The sequence below is a fragment of the Sceloporus occidentalis genome, unplaced genomic scaffold (genome assembly GCF_023333645.1).
Source record: "Sceloporus occidentalis isolate IW3139 unplaced genomic scaffold, rSceOcc1.0.p SCAF_7, whole genome shotgun sequence".
Taxonomy (NCBI): domain Eukaryota; kingdom Metazoa; phylum Chordata; class Lepidosauria; order Squamata; family Phrynosomatidae; genus Sceloporus; species Sceloporus occidentalis.
The window spans coordinates 7,046,836-7,065,431 of NW_028316987.1; the positions used below are offsets into that span (position 1 = coordinate 7,046,836).

At 42.3% G+C, this 18,596-nt stretch overlaps 1 protein-coding gene across 5 annotated transcripts in view; it reads right to left on the reverse strand.

The window, feature by feature from the left end:
* SRCIN1 (SRC kinase signaling inhibitor 1) overlaps positions 1-18,596 on the reverse strand; it is a 326,873-nt gene that overhangs the window by 135,510 nt on the left and 172,767 nt on the right. The window contains exon 1 of one of the 5 annotated variants that reach the window (XM_089531794.1): positions 6,168-6,244. The exons of the other annotated variants lie outside the window; for them this stretch is intronic. The gene's annotated coding sequence lies outside the window, so the exon portion shown is untranslated. Of the gene's footprint in view, positions 1-6,167; positions 6,245-18,596 lie in introns of those variants that run through there. 5 annotated transcript variants of the gene reach the window in all.

Below are 18,596 nucleotides of genomic sequence, written 5' to 3' on the forward strand. Positions count from 1 at the left end.
ACTTGCATTGGAGGTATAGTGTGGAAACAAAATGGTGGCTAGACTCAGCTGCCTGGCTTTCTTTGCTGGGCTAGGAGAAATAAAAAGTATTAGTGGGCATCAATGGGAACCCCTGCTAAGTTTTATGGCTCTCCTAAAGTCATACCCTGCCATTTTTCTAACCCCTCCCAAAGCATCTGTGATATGTTAGTGGCTATATCACTGTGTTTAAGGCCAAAAGTGGGCTTTCTTTCCAAAACTACTTGAACTTAAGGACCTATCTGGACCTGGATCAGCTGTCCAAAAGTGGGCTCTCTTTCCAAAACTACTTGAGGCCTATCTAGACCTGGAAAAGTTGAAGAACCAAAAAAGCCCCCACAAACACAGCAAAATAGCTAGAAATCTCCAGAGGTTTAGGAAGATGCTATTGGCTATCTGGAGGGGGAATAACTGGTACCCATTGTAGGGGATGGCAAAATTGGAGATGCAATCTTCCAGGGTCCCAAGGGGTGCTGACCACAGTCCTTTCAAGCCCTAGCAGCTACCTTATCTCATATGCAGCATCTCATATGCAGATGCCAACCCTTAATCTGCTTCTGAGCATCCTGTTGTGATTGTACTTTGTGATCTGTTTAACACCAAGGGACAGAGACACACACTGGTGGGCATCAGTAGCCAATCTGACTTCACACAACTGCCTTGATGAAGGCTAAAGAAGGCATCAACTTATTCAATGGTAAGTTGCAAACATTGATTTTACCAATCAGTTTGCTAAGGAGCCCCAACCAAAGAGCCAAGAGGGCAAGTAAACCATAGAAGCAGTGATGTAGGCAGTGCACACAGGTACTGTCTAGCACCTGATAAGAATATAAGGAAAGCCTTACAAGAGCAAACCAATGGACTAATCTGAAAAAAAGAGGGCACGAATTCAGTAGCACCCTCCTGCATATTAGCGGTGGTTGGTGGCTTCCATGTTCATGAGACAGTGAATCCACTCTGGACTCGAGTTAGGTTTAACACCTTTAATCCTGATAGCAGATTCACTATACCAGACATGGGAGCTACCAGATGCCAATTCTGCATGTGTTTCTCATCAACTGATACACATAATCATGATACTCCTGAGGTTAATATATAGCCTTCAATAGTAGTAGATACGGATAGTATTACTGTCCATGAATATGACTAGACCACTTTCAAGCCAGTGGTCATCACCACACTTTGTGATAAGCAAATGTTTGTCATTTACATATGCATTCTCTGAAAGATTTATTCTTTTTAATCTGCTTCAAATCCCTTACGAGCGTCTTTGGATGAGGAAAGATTTCTAGAATTATGAGAAGCATCTCCCTTTCAAAGTCCTACATACTGTGCATAATTTAATACTCCTCTATGACATCATCTTTCCCTCACATATTTGGGATTTTTAAAAAAAGCTAAACAGCCTCAAATGTAACCTTTCCTCATCTTTGCTGCCATCTTCTGAACCGTTTTCAGATCTGTAATATCCTTCCTGAGATGCAGGAACCAGACCTGTGTACTGTACTGCATACAGTATTTAAGTGTGGCTACAACATTTAAATAAAAGCTTCTGATAGTGGATAATAGTAACACATCACTAATATCTACTGTTTCATGCTATAGGAGCAGAGAACTCTGGGCCTTTAAACAGTGGCTGGATGGCCATCTGTCGGGGGTGCTTTGATTGTGAGTTCCTGCATGGCAGAGGGGCTTGGACTGGATGGCCCTTGTGGTCTCTTCCAACTCTATGATTCTATGATTCCACATTTTGGAATGCAACTCCCATAACCACTTATCGTTGTCCATATTGGCAGATGTTTCTAGGAGTTGAAATCCAAAACATATAGAGGATGAAAGGTTCTCATTGTTGCTCTACTCTGTTACATGATTTCATTCTGCACAATAACGTGCTCTACTGATTTAAAACCCAAATGTTTGTAATTTTGGTTAACAAGATAATATCATAATGCCACACAACCAATCAGATCTGGCTAAGTGCTGACATCACTGAGGATGAGAGAAACCCCTTCAGAATGGAAGGAATGCTTCTTGAATGAGGCACAGGGGCCATATCAGCTAACCGGGAGCCATACAGTGAATAGGATGATGTCATTATGCTACAATAGTGATATCCACTTTATAAAGGTCTTTTAAGGACTGTTGGAATAATACATATACAATTCTTGGCAAACTGGAGGATTACACAAACACTATGTATTGTACTACTGTATGGGGGGGGGGGGGGAGAAGGTAACAACAGGATCCAATGGAAGAAAAACACAAAGTATTGTCTAATTTTAAAAAGGCAAAGACTCATGTCCCCAGAAATTAATATCACCTCCAAAATCTATGAATGTGTAGTTGAGGGGGAAAAACACCTCAAACTGGTAGGATGAGGAGCAGATGAAAATTGGATGTCATAGAGCAGGTGCCATGCCAACACGTAGCCAGCTTGTATTTATGGGGTGCCATGAAAGGACAAGACAAATGCCAACCTGAAGCCAACAACACAGATGTCCCTTTTCACCAGCATTCTGATTTGTTTCAATGTGCAGCGGGGAAGTGCAGGAGGTTTCACTGGAAGACTAACCATCCTAATGCTATGTTTTTGTACCTATTAGCCTTCATCAAGTAGTGTATGTGTTTGTGTGTGTGCTAAAGAGCCCCAAAGCTGCTCCTCTTTTCTTTTTCAAAGCTCCCTCCCTATGTCCACTTCTTTAACAAAACCATTTGGCAACCCTCTACTCTCCAGTCACCATCTGTTTCTCCTTTACCCTCATGCTCGCCTCCATTATTGATTAATCAATTCCTAGTTTCTCTTCCCATCCCTTGGCTTCCCCATCTAAAATGGATTACTAAATCATTTCTGTTTTCTGTAGTGTCCTCATAAACAGGCAGTGCTGTAAGGAGAGGGGAAGGGGCTATGTATTGTGTACCTTAATTTGTCATACCATCTCATCCCCTCAAATTTTTTTACTTTGGCAAAGGAAAAGCTGTTCTCATCTCTGTTCAACATGCAGCAACTGAACAGTCACACCTGGCTTAAATGTTGGCAATAGAATAGTGCCCCCCCCCCATCATATCAGAAAAGCAGGTTTAGGGTAAGGATGAGAAAAATGCAGTCCGCCCATGGATGGCATACAGATTCCCAGACCATTTGTGGGGAGAGTCAGCACCCAATTAAAAAAAAATAACCAAAACGTTCACTAGTATTGTATACTTTTTTAAAAAGAGAGAGAAAAAAAGAGCCTCTCTTTGGCTAAAATGGTTGGGCAGGAAGCAAAAAATGTGGCCAAGTTGCCCCTATGTCTCCCAGGAGGCTTGGGACCATTTTTAAAAAATGCAAAAATGGCACATGGTAGAGTGCAATAGGGTGGTCCTCCAATCCCATGGAAGAGCAAGGCAGCCCCCCAACCACTGCCCATTGCTCACCCCTGGATTAGGGGATCCAGAACAGGCTGTGTGATGCATACAGTTGTACCCTACAAGTGAGGAGTTCCTGGGAACTTGGGAGAATAGCTGGAGGCTGCCAGTGCTGTCCCTCATCACCTAACAAGGCAAAAAGTGAATTATTATCATAATAGAATCTTCTCAAAGATAAATCTGGACTAGCATTTACAAGTAGTGGAACACTATTACAGACAACCCCCTCTTTTAAAAAGAAATTAATATGTCAGGGAGACAAGTTCTAATCTGCTCATGTCCCCTATATGCTAGCTTTCTACCTGCGAGGAATAATTAATTCATTCACCATTGGAGGACATTTTAAACTGACATTATTTACATATGGTACAAGACGAGATGGCAGAGGCCTTAGCTAGTATGGTGAACCTTGCCACTTCAAGCTGCAGGAAGGAGATTTTATTGCTAAATTTCTCTGAGGTTTTTTTTTTTTTAATACTACCTGCAAGTACAAAGTATGCACATTAGGGAGAAATGTAAAATAACTGACTCCTTGTTCTTTTGGTTTTCTACTTGAAGGTTTTTAAATACAACTCAGGATTTAAAAATGAAATCTACCATGTGCTTCCTGTAGTAGTACAGTTAATTTGTTTTTATTTATATACCGCTATTCCAAAGATCATTTCATTCTGCTGCATATAGTAGATCATGTGTTATGTGAACCCTCATGTGTAGTCTTAAGTAATAAAGCCAAGAGATGAGTTTACTACTTCTGTGCAACCTAGGAGTAAGCCACACTGCTGATTATATTTTAGACCGCAAGAGGTGTAGCTATACTCTATCCAGTTACTGGATGACTCGTAGGATGCTTTCATATGGGAGGCAAGCACCATTAAATGGAAGCGTCATTGGGTAATAATGGAAACTCCCGTTATTACCCAATGATGCATCAATTACAGTTTATGCATCGGACATGAACGGGAGAAGCACGCATGGGTGTGATAGTCTTCCCCCCCGATCGTGCTATTCCCATGTTTTAATCATGCTTGCCTCCTGTGTGAAAGTGTCCACAATGTGGGAGGAGCATTGAGAAATACTTTGCAGTTAGGTCACAAAACAATTCTCTTGGAGCAAATTTGGGAATCAGAAATATTAGAGGGTGGATGAGGCAAAGCTTACATCATTGACAAACTGTTATATTGGGGGGGGGGGGGAGAAAAGGAAAAGTGAAAATTGATTTCCCAAGATTCTGACTATGGAGTCAGATGCAAAAATCTTTCCCGCATCCACCTTGTCAAAAGCATTAAATTGGGGAGAGCTTACAAGGAATAAACAGGTGGGGGAACGGATGGTCATAGCTCTCTTTCTTTGGGATCCTGGGAATCAATTTAGAAAAAGGGTGAGGGAGGGAGGTCTTTCAGTACAGAAAGGGCTTCTCATAATCCCATCCCATCCTCAATGCTACAGCTCATCCTTACAAAATATGGAATATAATAAAGAGTATGCCTGAACATTGGCAAGAACATCTCACTGAAAATACGCAGCTGGAGAGCCACATGGAGAGATGGAGATGGATGAATTACATATCAGAAAGTCCACATAGTTGTAAATCTAGCATCTTTCCATTAAAAACTCATTAAGTGCCCTTTGTACTTTTCTGATACTGAGGTGTAGTGGGAAATAAGTCCCAGTCTTTATGACAATATTCTTTGCCACTTTTTTTTTTACTGCTGCTACTACTACGACGATGATGATTACTACTGCTAAAATATAATGTAGTATAATATTCAGAGTGTCTGATTCCAAATCTGGGAACTGTATGTTTCAATCCCTCCTCAGTTATGAAAATCACTGGGGTGACCTTGGACAAGTTACTAAAACCCAGGCAGCACCAACCTACCTCACAGGATTGTTGTAAGAGTAAAATGACATCATATCCTTATTCACCATCATGAGCATCTAGAAGGCTGGCTGGCACAAGAAACATCCACTACTGGCCCAGCCTCTTGGCCTCAACAAACCTGTCTTTTCCTGCATGTTCTTAGCACACAAACACACCCACTTCACTTACACTCTGCCATCAAAATGCAAGCTGAATCCTGGAGTCTTGGCCCCACTCTGCCTTATTGGGAAGATGCAAAAATCCAGACTTATACCCTCTCTCTTCCTCTTCATTCCTTCCTTCTCCACAATGACAAGATACAAGGATGCATTTTTTTAAAAAAAATCAACAATCCCATGCTCTTTTCTATACGTACTCATCACATCGAAGCAACCCCTAGAGAAAACTATGTGCCTGTACATGCTTCTATAGGGCAGGCAGCTGTTGCACATTGCTCCACAAGCCATCTCCAGCCCCATAGGACATATTGTGGTGTCCTTTTAATTTAGACTTGGAATGATATATACGTGTGGAGGGGAGATTTTGAGGAAGGGGGTACTATCGATCATTTCGGCTGTTACACAGTTTGGTGCAGTGATCAAATTACAGAAGAAGGGAAGAAGTCACAAGGCATGGAAGGATTTTTTTAAAAATTATCTTTGCAAATAGAAAAGGAGGGATTCTTAACTCAGAATATTCAAGGGAGGGAGGAAAGGGGATATGTACTTTTCTCCCCTCCAGGACTGGAACACCAAAGATGCAATAGCCCTGCTGGTGGAGCATCCCTCTCCCTCTCCCCATCCAGCTTTGGCACTCCTGCCCTGTCTTTCCATCTCCTCCCTCTGATCTCTCTCTCTGTCTCATTCTTCCCCCATCTCCTTACCTGCCACAGGTTACTTCCAGCCAGGCCACCTTAAAACGCTTTCTGCTTCTGCCATCCCCAGGCACAACCACCTTCACACAATGGGAAGCTGCAGTGTCTATAAATTCATCCGTCAGCAGCTCTTTCTCTCGGTTGCCTTCTTTCCGCACTCTCTTTTAGCTGCTGCTGATGCTGCTGCTGGAGATGGTTGCTTCTTGGCTATGCAGAGGTGATGGGGAGAGGGAGAAGATGCATGGATTTCGGGAGCTGGGAGGGGGAAAGGGACCAAAATCCCCCCCTGTAAGGGAAAGTGATGGGAGTGGAGTCACCCCCTTCTCCTTCATTACATGCCTGCCATTGCACCCCCCAAGTGTGACCTTAGCAATGCAAGCCAGCTTCCTCTAGGTTCCCTTGTAAAGATACTGTCGCCGTGGCAACCAGGACTCCACCTGTCCTTTTGGAGGCTGTGCACAAACCTGTGGGATGGAGGGCTTTGGTACAGGACAGGGCAGGGTTTGGAAACCAGTTTCTTTATGGAGATGATGGCAAGGGGGGAGCTTTAGACCCCCTGTTTGAGCCAGGTTATACTAAAGCAGTGTTCCCCAACCTTTTCTATGGCCCACATCCCTAGGAACTGTTTTTGATTAATGTCTGCACCCCCTACAAAAGGAATACCACATTTGAAGATGAAGTCATCTAATTTCTGCTTTTTGAACCACATACCCTTGGTTGGTATGATGCGCCTTCAAGTCATTTCTGACTTACGGCAATGCTGAAATCATGGGGTTTTCTTGGCACATTTCTTTGGGGGAATGCCATTGCCATCCTCTGAGCTGAGAGAGTGTGGCTTTCCCAAGGCCACCCAGTGGGTTTCCATGACCAAGCTGGGATTCAAACTTTAGTCTCCAGTTTCCTCATCCAATGCTCACACTACTGCAGCACACTGGCCATCATAACATGCACTACTTCAGGAGAACATTTTATTATATATTGTATTTTATACACTGAGGTCCAAAACACACTGCAGGAATAATCCACTTTGAGACTGCTTTAACTGCCGTGGCTCAGTGCTATGTAATCCTCAGAACTGTAGAGCTCTCTGATAGAGAAAGCTAAATGTCTCACAAAACTATAGTTCCCAAAATTCCCTAGCTCTGAGCCATGGCAGTTACAGCAGTCTCAAACTGGATTATTTCTGCAGTGTGTTTTAGACCTGTGTTAATTTTTTTTAAAGTTCAATTTTTTCATCCGCAGTAGTGTTTGTTCACCTGCACTGCTGTAGGTGAACAAACAGAACTTAATATAAAAAAACCTTTTAATTCAGTGTATAAATTTAACATCTAAATTGAGCAATTAGATTCTAATTTATTGAGAAAAAAATCGAGTGATGACTCATGATTTGTTAGTCAAAAACACAAGCCATTTTGAAACTTCACCTCTGACCCTTATGGGTGTGGGCACCCCAGATTGGGAACCCCTGCACTAAAGTAAGACCCAGCAGCCATATATCAAGCCAGGCATAAGCTCAGAATCACTCCCCTCAATTGTTTTGAACTACAAGACCCATCATCACCATTGGTTTATGGCCATACAGTCTAGAGACTGATTCTTCATCATCATCATCATCATCATCATCATCATCTGCAAGGTGCTAGTTTTCCTGTCAATGATTTTCTGGAATCTCAGGCAGAGGTCACAACAAGCCCTTCTACTTGTGGGATCCTTTGAATTACTTTGCATACCTTCTTTTTAATGCTTACTTGCTAAGCTTCGCTTGCACAAACACTTAAAACATCAATTACCTGTCTGTACAAGGAACCATGAAACCCAATGTAATGTAGTGGTTTGAGCATTGGACTATAACTCTGGAGACCAGGGTTCGAATCCCTGCTCAGCCATGAAAACCCACTGGGTGACCTTGGGCAAGTCAGCCTCAGAGAGTGACAATGGCAAACCCCCTCTGAAGCAACATGGCAAGAAACTCCGTGATAGATTCGCGTTAGGGTCCCCTTAAATTGGAAATGATTTGAAGGCACACAACGACAACAAAGAAGGACCCATGAAGACTAGGCTGTCCCAGTGCAGTGAGATGTTTCACAATCTCTCGACAGAAGCAAGGGTTTGGGACAGGGAGGGAGAATCTGCAGTGCTTTTTCTGCTTTGGACTACAATGCCCATCACCATGGCTGTTAGCTGTGCTGGCTGGACTCGACAGGAGATGGAGTCACAAAAGGAGGCTTGACTAAATTCTTCATTGATGTCACTGGCTACTGAAAAAAATAAAAAGAAGAAGGCAGATTCTGTAATGGACTGTGGGGTTTATTAATATCTAGTGATCTGGTATGTCTCACTGTTCATTATTAAAATTCAGTGAGTGAAGCAGGCAACGGTGTGATAAAGGCCTCATCTGGAACCATCCAGAGTAGAAAGGAATGAATCTTAACAAATGAGCTATGTTTTGTTGCTGTTCAGAATAAAGATTAAGGATTCTTTGATCAAAATCTTCATAGGGAAAAGGTAGGATTTTGAAGGGAATTTGGTGGGAAGAAAACCCTGTCATAAGGCAAAATGAAACAACAGATTCTGGACACCATTAGCAGGGTAGCAAGGTAATGACTGGTCCTCTTCTTTCCTATCTCCATCCTCACAATAGTATATATAAATCCTCAACTGCTAACAAGACCAGGAACATTAAGTTACAACTGGCTTGTTGTATCTGGAAGCTGAAACCACAGTATGGGTTCTAAATGATGGCATTCTGGAACTTCAACTCCCAGAATCCCCCACCATGGCCTGGGCTGGCTAGTGCCTCAGAGGATGGCAATGGCAAACCTGCTCTGAAGAAACATGCCAAGAAAACCCCATTATAGGTTCACCTTAGGTTTATCGTAAGTCAGAAATGACTTGAAGGCACACAACAACAAGAAGGATGCATTTAATGGTGGGTTTTGTATCCTAGTTCTTAGTTTTAATCTTCACATAATACATTTAGGGCAGGGATGGAGATTATATAGCCCCCTAAATGTTGTTGGACTGCAGCTCCCAGTATTACTTACCACTGGCAATGCTAGCTGTGGCTGATGGACTTTACAATCCAACAACATCTGCAGAGCCACTCAATTTCCACCCCTACTTTAGGACAAGCAGATGCAAAGGAGTACCACTTTTGTACTTTAATAGTGTTAAAAGGAGGAATTCTGGCAGACGACGCTTACCACTTGAGTGAGAGAAATTGTACGCAAAATCCCTCCTTTTGTCTTTAAAGGTACCAGAATGAAACCCCTTCCCCTTTGCCTCTGGCTGCCTTAATATGGACCTATGAAAATGGCTTATACTGAATTGTAACATTGGTTCATCTGTAACATTGTGGGCAAGACATCAGCTTTATGAGGTCGGCTTTGTTTTTCAAGAACCCTGAAATCTACCAAGTGTAGCAAAACAGTAACATGATGGGTGGAGCCAATTACCTACCAAAGCTTGGAAAGGTTATTTATGGGGACTGCAACTCCTGGAATGCCCCCTCACCAGCATTTAGGTGCCAGGTCCAATATGTGCCAGGCCTTGGTTATGAATTTAGGAAGCAGCCTGAGACTTATCTGAGGCCAAAGAATCTTAGAATGAGAATTAGCATAAAGACCATCCAGTCCAACCTCCTGCTAAATGCAAGGTCTGGAATACACGATCTCATTAGAATTTGCCTGGCAGATGGCTGCCCAGCCACCCCAATGCCTCTTCACTGAATAAGAGTTTATTACCTCCCAAGGCAGTCTGTTCAACCATCAAATTGCATTAGGAAATTTCTCCTAATGATTAGTCAATCTATCTAGTTTACGGCGGGAAAATGTATGGCTCTCCAGATGTTGTTGGGACTGCAACTCCCTTCACCTCTCACACTCAGCAGTGATGGTAACAGCTGATGGGAATTGCAATCCAACAACACTTGAAAGGTCATGTGTTCCACAAACCTGAGTAATCCAAGGGCACTGATAGGAGACTTCCCTTGCCCATCCTGGGGCCCATTCACATAATAAAATAACCCGGTGTGGAAACCAGGTTATTTCCATGGTGTTCATACTTGCACTGAGTGCACCCAATGCAGTTTGTGGAGGGGCTGCCTGTAAACCCACTTACCCCAGTATATTCAATATCAGGGGCTTTTCTGCATCTTTTGAAAAGATGCGGATCGTTGCAAATGATTTGATTTGATTTGGGGGACTCTGAACTGATTCTTCCAAAACAGGAAGGGAGGAGTTACGTGCAGAGGGGCGAACATACACCTCCCACCTGGTCTTGCTAGTGAAGACACCGGTTCCATAAATCCAGTCAGCATTTCCACCATTGCCTCCATTTCCCTCAGTTTAGCATTGGACGGCTTATTTATATGTTTATACACTTTTTGTGTTCAGATTCAAATTACCAGTGACAACGAAAACCGAGTGATGTCACCAACAGTGGAAGTGGAATGACAAAGATGTACATCACTTGATTGACATTAAAAAACAAAAAACAAAGCTGAGAATGATCAAATGCATTCAAAATGGAGACTCCATTTTAAACCAATATGAGGGCAGTGGGAACGTCAATAGGGTTAAAATGCCATGGAGAGATTTGATTGCAGTAAATGTAGTGGGAACTTTGATTCAGTATCGCATCACTGTGGAGATTCGGACCTCCTCGGTACAAAACGTATGTGTGAATGTGCCCCAGAGATATCAGGTATCTGTGAGCAGCTGCATGCAGAGGATGTGCTCTGCCATTGAGCTACAAACCCACCCAAAGCTGGGTGTGTCAAGATAGTAATAATGGCAGGACAAGGCTGAAGTAAGAGGGGAGGGCCAAAACACAGCAAAGCCCCCTTACTGCTCCAGTTGTGACACAATCCTGACCTTAAAAATGAGTCAGGCTCTAGTAAAGATACCGTTGTCAAAAAGGCCATTAACCTTCTAAATCTGGCCTTTTCAGGTATACTTCAATGGTGGCCAGCCCCACCATTAGACACAATGGAATGACTACTTAAGGTGGCAGATGCTTGATGTAGAGAAGTAGCAGTCCCTTAACTCTTCTTTTTAATCCCGCCTCCCACTCTATTGGAGCAAAAACTAAGTATGCCATGTGCCATTTTCTGATTCCCTTAAACTGGCCTCCACCCATTCCATGTGGGGAAGGATACTAACCTATCATCAGTATTAAAGAAAGATTCAATCAGCAGTCTACTTCAATGGAGGAGGTGCTACCTGGTCTTTCATCTTTGTTGCCAAAATGTCTTGGATTGTCTTCTTACATGTTGTTTTGGGTAGTACACAAGCTGTATCCCCAAACATCATCCTTCATATTTCTGGTTTAAGACCCACACACTGGAAGTGTGAACACAGTGGGCCCTTGATATCTGGTGGAGTTTGGTTCCAGGACCCCCTGTAGATACCAAAATCTGGGGATGCTGAAGCTGCACTGAAAACAATGGCATAGTAAAATGGCATCCGTTATATAAAATGGCAAAATCAAGGCTTGCCTTTTGGAATTCTTTTTTGTGAAGTGTATTTTCAAGCTGTGGATGGCTGAATCCATGGACACAGAACCTGTGGATATGGAGGGCTGACTGTACATACGAAGCAGCTCCAGTCCAACAGGAGAGAGGTAGTGGTGGTGGTGGGGGAACGTGCAGTAGCTTGTTTGCATACACAGGCTCATGACTCAGAAGGAAATCTTCATACAGAAGCTTCTTTCTGAACATTAGTCCCTTTGGGTGGACTGAGGTGACGATAGATTCTAAAACACCAGCACATTTTTGAAAGCCTATATAAATGAATAATTATAGGAACTGCAGGGATTAACTGGAATATAATGAAAACGATATTTCTGAAGGTTCTTCTTTCTTTCTTTCTCCCAAGCAGACATTTCAGGAAGCTGGGAGGGCGCATTGAGAAACCTCAGGCTCCCACTTAGGAATGAGTTTTAAGGAGTTATTTTAAATTTGATTGGAGTTGATTCTTCGTTTTCATTTTATATTCTTAAATCAAATGTCTTGACAGCCGTAAAGATACCGTTGTCAAAAGGGCCATTAACCACCTATATGTGGCCTTTTCAGGTATACTTCTCTTCTCTCCCCCCATCCCAGTTCCTCCAATTATGCACTTTCCGTGTGGTTAATATAGAGATTTGTTGTTCTTGTTGTCATCTGCTTTTTGCTGCTGCATGAAAAAACATTCACACGCAACCTTCCCTACCTCTTCCACCATTTCCAGCCTCCAAGGGCACTGATATGAGTAGCAATTTGGGTCTTCATGTTGTCACATTTTCTTTACAGAGGTGAAGGTCAGGCATGCCTCTGTAATCTCACAGTTCCCAGTGTTTATAATTGTATGTATGAAGCTTTTTAATGTTGATTTTTTTTACCGGGGGGGGGGTGAGGTTTGTTCTATAATGCATCTCAGACTGGCACATGCCACCCAGGCCTCAGCTGACATGAACATTTTCAAACCAATTTAACTGCTCAGAAGGCAACAAGGACAGCAGAGGGGAAAGATGGTCCAAGCATTTTAAAATTACAGTATTTTTCTGCCTTTTTCAAATGCCATTTCAACCCCACTGAGGAACAGTCTGGATTACACCAAGGACATTTGAAGGATGGAGAGTCCTTTTGTATTGTAACAGGACTGCTCTTCAGCTTCTGGGGAAAATGAGACTGTTAAAAAGTGCGGTCCATTTCAGAAATTTTGAGAACATACACAATTTGAGAATGCACCACAAATAGAGTTGGTGAATTGCGGTCAGCTTCCTCCACTTTTATTTCTCAAACAAACGATGCACATACTGTACTTTGCAATCTAGAACTGAATACCTCTTCTCTTTCAGCCTTTCATTCAGGGTATCCCCTTTCCTTCATCCTTTTAAAATACCCTACAAGACATTCCTATTCAGAGTAGGGGGAAGTTTTGTTCTTTTACTACAGAATCCAGTGGCCATGATGGCTGGAGGATTCTGGGAGTTACATTCCAACAAAGATCACTCATCCCAGGTACTCTGTTCCTATTAGACATTATTCATGGCTCAATATAAACTTTGAGCCCTGAAGCCACAACTGCTGTAGTGAAAGATGGGAGGTAAGTTTATGATACTATAGGTCTAAGGTACCAAATCCTGTCTTATCTTGGAAGCTAAGCAGCCCTGGTTTGAATTTGGATGGGATACCACCAAACAAATACCAGTTGCTGTAGGCTATATTTCTGAGGAAGGAACTGGCAAAACCATTTCTGAGTATTTGTTGTCTAAGAAAACCCTATGAAATTGATGGGGTCAACATAAGTTCTTAAGTGACTTGAAGGCACATAACACACAAGGGTTATGCACAGCTAACATCCTGTGGAAATTAATGTAATATTTTCCATTCACCTGATTTGGGAAGGACAGTCCAAATTAATCCTCTGTCGTCTCACTTTTTCAGCAGCTTTTAAAATGTCCCAATTTCATTCTCCTCCTCACACTTTCCACCCTTGTCCTCAGCTTAGTTCAAAGTTTGCACTCAATTAACTCAGCAGAGGGGAATGGAGAGCAGAGGGCAAAAACTTCCCTGCCCAAGAGACTCAGACAAAAGCAAACTGCTGCAGCCTCTCCTAAGTTATGTGTTCCTCCTCATTAATAATTTTGCCATCTTGACCACACTCTGATGTCACTTGGTCATGTCCCAGTATCCCTCTATGAAATGTTGGATGGTATGGTATAAATAATTTCTCTTGAGCCTATCCTTCAGTGAATATTGTGGCAGCAATCCTATATACATGTTGGTAGGAATTAGTCATGCTGAATTTTGTGATGCTTAATTCTGAATAGACACACACAGAGAACTACACTGATTATGTGTAAATACGCAGTGCATCCCCCAAATGGTATCAACCACAGCAGATCAATTGTTCTGTTTATAGGTATATGTCCTTTGCCGCACTACTCTAAGCAGGTAGTTAAAGTAGAGAATGCTTATAACTTCATGATAGTACCCTATGGGCACAGAGAAGGCCAAAATAAATAGGAGAAGAATAAGGGGGTGGGATTTGCAGTTATAATTGTTCAAGCCATTGTATTCCCTATTACCATGTATGGCTGTGAGAGCTGGACAGTGAAGAAAGCAAATAGGTAGAAAATTAACTTGAGATGTGGTGCTGGAGAAGAGAGCTGAGGATACCGTAGACAGCCAAAAAGACACACAAATGGGTCCCAGAATAGATCAAGCTTTAACTCTCCCTGGGAAGCCAAGATGACTAAATTGAGGCTGTCATACTTTGCCCACATAAATGACTCATTAGAAAAGCCAATGATGCTGGGGAAGATGGAGGGAAGTATAAAGAGAGGAAGGCCACATGCTAGATGGATAGACTCCAACAGGGAGACTATGGGCCTGAACCTGTAGGACTTGAGCAGGAAGATGTCTTCATTCACAGGGTTACCATGAGTCAAGATCAACTCAAAAAGAGCTAACAACAGCAATAAATCTGCAGAACAGCAAATCCCACTTAAAAACTATCAGTTGCATGGACTAAAAAAAGGTAAGTGATGTACTCCAAATTTATCAGTACTTCAAGCTATACTAAAATTTACAGGTTTCTGGAGGACAGGTTTTCTGAGGAAGGCTAAGCCACTTTATGAGAAGGAACAGGATGAAGAGTGCATCTGTTGAGGTACTGGGGGGAGGCTGAAATCAGCTGCCAGCCCAACAATTATGGAGCTAGAACTGAGGCAGAGAAGGACTGCAGATGTTACTGAAGGGAGAGTGTTTTGAATTGAGGACACTGGGAAGGTAATGAGAGTGGAGGAGAACACCGCAGAACTAGGAGAGCTGTTGAGAACAGTATCAGTCAATTTCAAAATTGGAAGCGGCTTTGGAAAAGATGTCCACAACACAACTTTGGAAGGAATAGTCCCAGAGATGATAAACTTTTAACATACCACTTTTTTATATTTTCATGGGGTTTTCTTGGCAAGATTTGTTCTGAGGAAGTTTACCATTGTCTTCTCCTGGGGCTGAGAGCATGGGATGTGCCCATAGGCACCCAGTGGGTTTCATGGCTGAGCTGGGAACAGAACCCTTGTCTCCAGAGTCCTAGTCCAACACCCAAATCACCACACCACCCAAAATCTGGTACACCTGAAATAGCAGATGTGTTGAAGGGGCCTAGGGCAGGTTATGTGGTACATAACAGAGAGGGAAGATCACTGGGTACCAAAGAGAAACAACCACCTCTTATTAAATAACAAATACGAGAATTTGTGAGCTCCGCTATGGTGCTTACTCCTACATCCCAAACATGATCCCCTATGTGGGGAAGTTCAAGTGCACAACCTGAGCCAGAACCAAGATTTTGACAAAGCCTTTGTATCTTTTTTCCTCATCCCATCTCCCTCCCTCCCCTCTTCTCCTTCTCAGGCAAAGACAGGAGTCTTTTACTGTTAAACATCCCCATTTCAAATTATCTCTCTCCCATCTGGATCTTAAATTAGCTGAACGTTTCTTTTCCTTTTTTTTTATTGTTGTCGATTTGCCTGATGGATGTCTATGCTATTATACATATGCCTCTCCCTTGCTTTCACCTCCCCATCCCTCCACCAGTTACATAGATTCACGATTAAAATTAACTTTGCACTCGTTTTCTGATTGCGTCGCATATTATAGCAGAGCAAGAGCCGTGTTGAGCAAAGCTCTGACATTTGCAAAGCATTTCTATTCACGTCGAGGGCTCTTTTTACCCCTTCCCCTTTCTTTCCAACATGAGACTACCTCTGAAACAACAACAAAAAGAAACCCCAGTCTCCTCACAGTCTGCATCTTAATATAATAAAACATTTTTAAAAAGACTGATATTAAAGGGAAAACATTAGCCAAATCTTAACCGTGGAAAATATATTGACTGATCTTGTGACTCATTTTGCAGTGTCATTTAAAAGTCGTCTTTCGCTTAGCTTCCATTTTGTTCACCTTGGTCAACATTTAGGAACATGTTTCCATTGCTTGTGACCTATCAAGCCAATGTTGCTACATACCCACCAAGTATGTACCAACCCCTGAACCAAATTTGCTTCCTCAGGTAACAAAAGCTGGAGGCTTTTTGAACCTTCAGATTTTAGTTTACCACAATACTACTGCTTGAGCATGCTCATCTATCTTGAAGGGTTACAAGTTGTGCTGGTCCATTCAAGGGCAAGGTGTTTAGCAATCAGGACTAGAAGCTTTACTTATCCTGCTGTTTCAATTAATCAGCAAAAGCATTAATTGCAGACTGACATTCCACTCTGGATTAATCAGTGACTCAGAAGGACGTGGTGATGTTTCTAGGATGTGTTATTGTGCAGGCACAGCTTCTCTTCCTTCATTGCTAAATTTATTGCAAAAGCTCATGCACACACGCACACACTTTCCCTTTTCCTAAACAGAAGAACAGGTTGCTTACCTGTAATTGGTGTTGGAATGGTCATATGTGAAATCACATACATTGATTGTTCTAAGCCTGTAATGAATGGGTTCTGAAACTTCCAGAATGAATGATGTGTTCGAGATGGTCCCACATACCCTATACAATCTGCATGTCTACACAGTGTGCATGGGTAGTGCAAGTTCAAAGATGGCCATTCAAAGAACCACAGTTACAGGTTGGCAACTTCTTCTTTGTAGTCTCTATAACTTGCATGAACGATTAGCAAGCTAACATACCAGGAAAACAAAGATCATGGGATTCCTGAAGAAAGGACAGCAAAGCCAAAACCAGTGTTTTGTTGAGTCCAGACATCCAGATTGTAATGTCACATGTAAGTGGACAATGAGGTCCATGTGGCTGTTCTACATATTCATTCCAGTGGCATGCAAGCTAGTTCATACACTGACCCAATGGCAGAAGAGCAGAGTTGCAAGCAGGAGGTAATGATATTGCCCCAAGGGGAGAAAAATTTCAACTATTTCATCCTCACAAACTAGAACAAATAACTTCCAGTTTTCTCTCCATTGCAGTGCAAACAAATATTTCTGTCCAATTCTTCCCCAGTACACACAGTACGCATATCCTGAGGTGTTTGGGGTAATTATTCCGACAAAAATGCATGTGGTTTTCATGCACTACAATCATTGGGGGGGGGGGGTGCATAAAAGATACTGCTTCCAGATAGCCACTTTGTGCAAGATTGCTGGAGGGTTTTGTGTGTGTATGTGCAGAAACCAGCAATCATGTGAACATATGTGCATGCACATCCCTCCCATACTTGACTATCTAGAAACTGTAGTTTCCAGTGGTTTTGCTGGAAAAAACCCATATGTCCATTGTACAAAAATGGTAACTGTCATACAAAAACCCATGTAAATTTATGTGCAGAATAATTTCTCTAAATTTTCAGCACGTGCAAATAAACTGCACAAAATTCTTGCCAATGCAATATCCTTCCATTGCAATCCATTTTTCAGCCAGGGAATGAATAATGGTGAACATTCTTTCTATTTCTGTTGCATCAAGTGGAAAGTGAACAGCTTTCTAATAAAACAAGAAAAGTGGTTGGTCCTATCAACACAGAAGGCTAATGGCCTTCTAACATACAGTTGCCATAGGATTTGGAGCCATAGGCAGCACAATATTCTGAAGAAGGTGGAAATAGGAAACAGCCTTTGGAAGCCATAATATCACTTTGTCCTTATACAACTCAATGGCGAGGTAGGGATGGTAAAGAGCACAGATTTCACCAGCAATCCTCACTGAAGGTATAACCATTAGAAATGCTGTTTTAAGGATACAGAACAAAGGTGAACACTGAACATATTCCCATTGGTCCAAATTGTTGTCTCATAAAACCAATCAGGCAAAGTGGAAGGTTCCAGGAGATGAAACGCAGAGCAGAAGGTAGATGTGGGTTTCTAAACTCTTTCAGGAATAGCATAACATGGGGGTCACACAGGCTAAACCAGCTGACAAATAAGTTCATAGAGGACAAGAGAAGACCCCACAACCTGAGAAATATCAGAAAGGCAAGGACATTTTTCATTTGATATCTGGTAGAATTCACATTGCAAGCCACCTCCACCTCTTCTCATTGAATTATTGAAATTGTGTCCCATTTAGCAGTTAAGGACATCTTTGTTGCCAGCTTACAGTAGCTTCTACCCACAGGTAGAATCTGGTGAGAGGTGTTGCCTGAGAGATTCTCTACACTGTGAGTTTCAGGGTGGAAATGCCTGGGTGGGTTACCTTGCCATTCTCCACTGTATGAAATTCTGGGAAACAGAGCCAGCTAGAAAGAGATTGTCACTGTCACTGTGAATGTAAAATGGGGTTACCTGAAAGATTTGCCAACTGTCAGATTCAGGATATTTGTCCACCACCATGCTGCTATGTGACACACAGTAGTAGAAGCAGGTGCTTATTCTGTGAATTGATTTTGGGGTGAAAGTGTTTCAGAAACCATTGTTGAAGGACCTTAATCCTC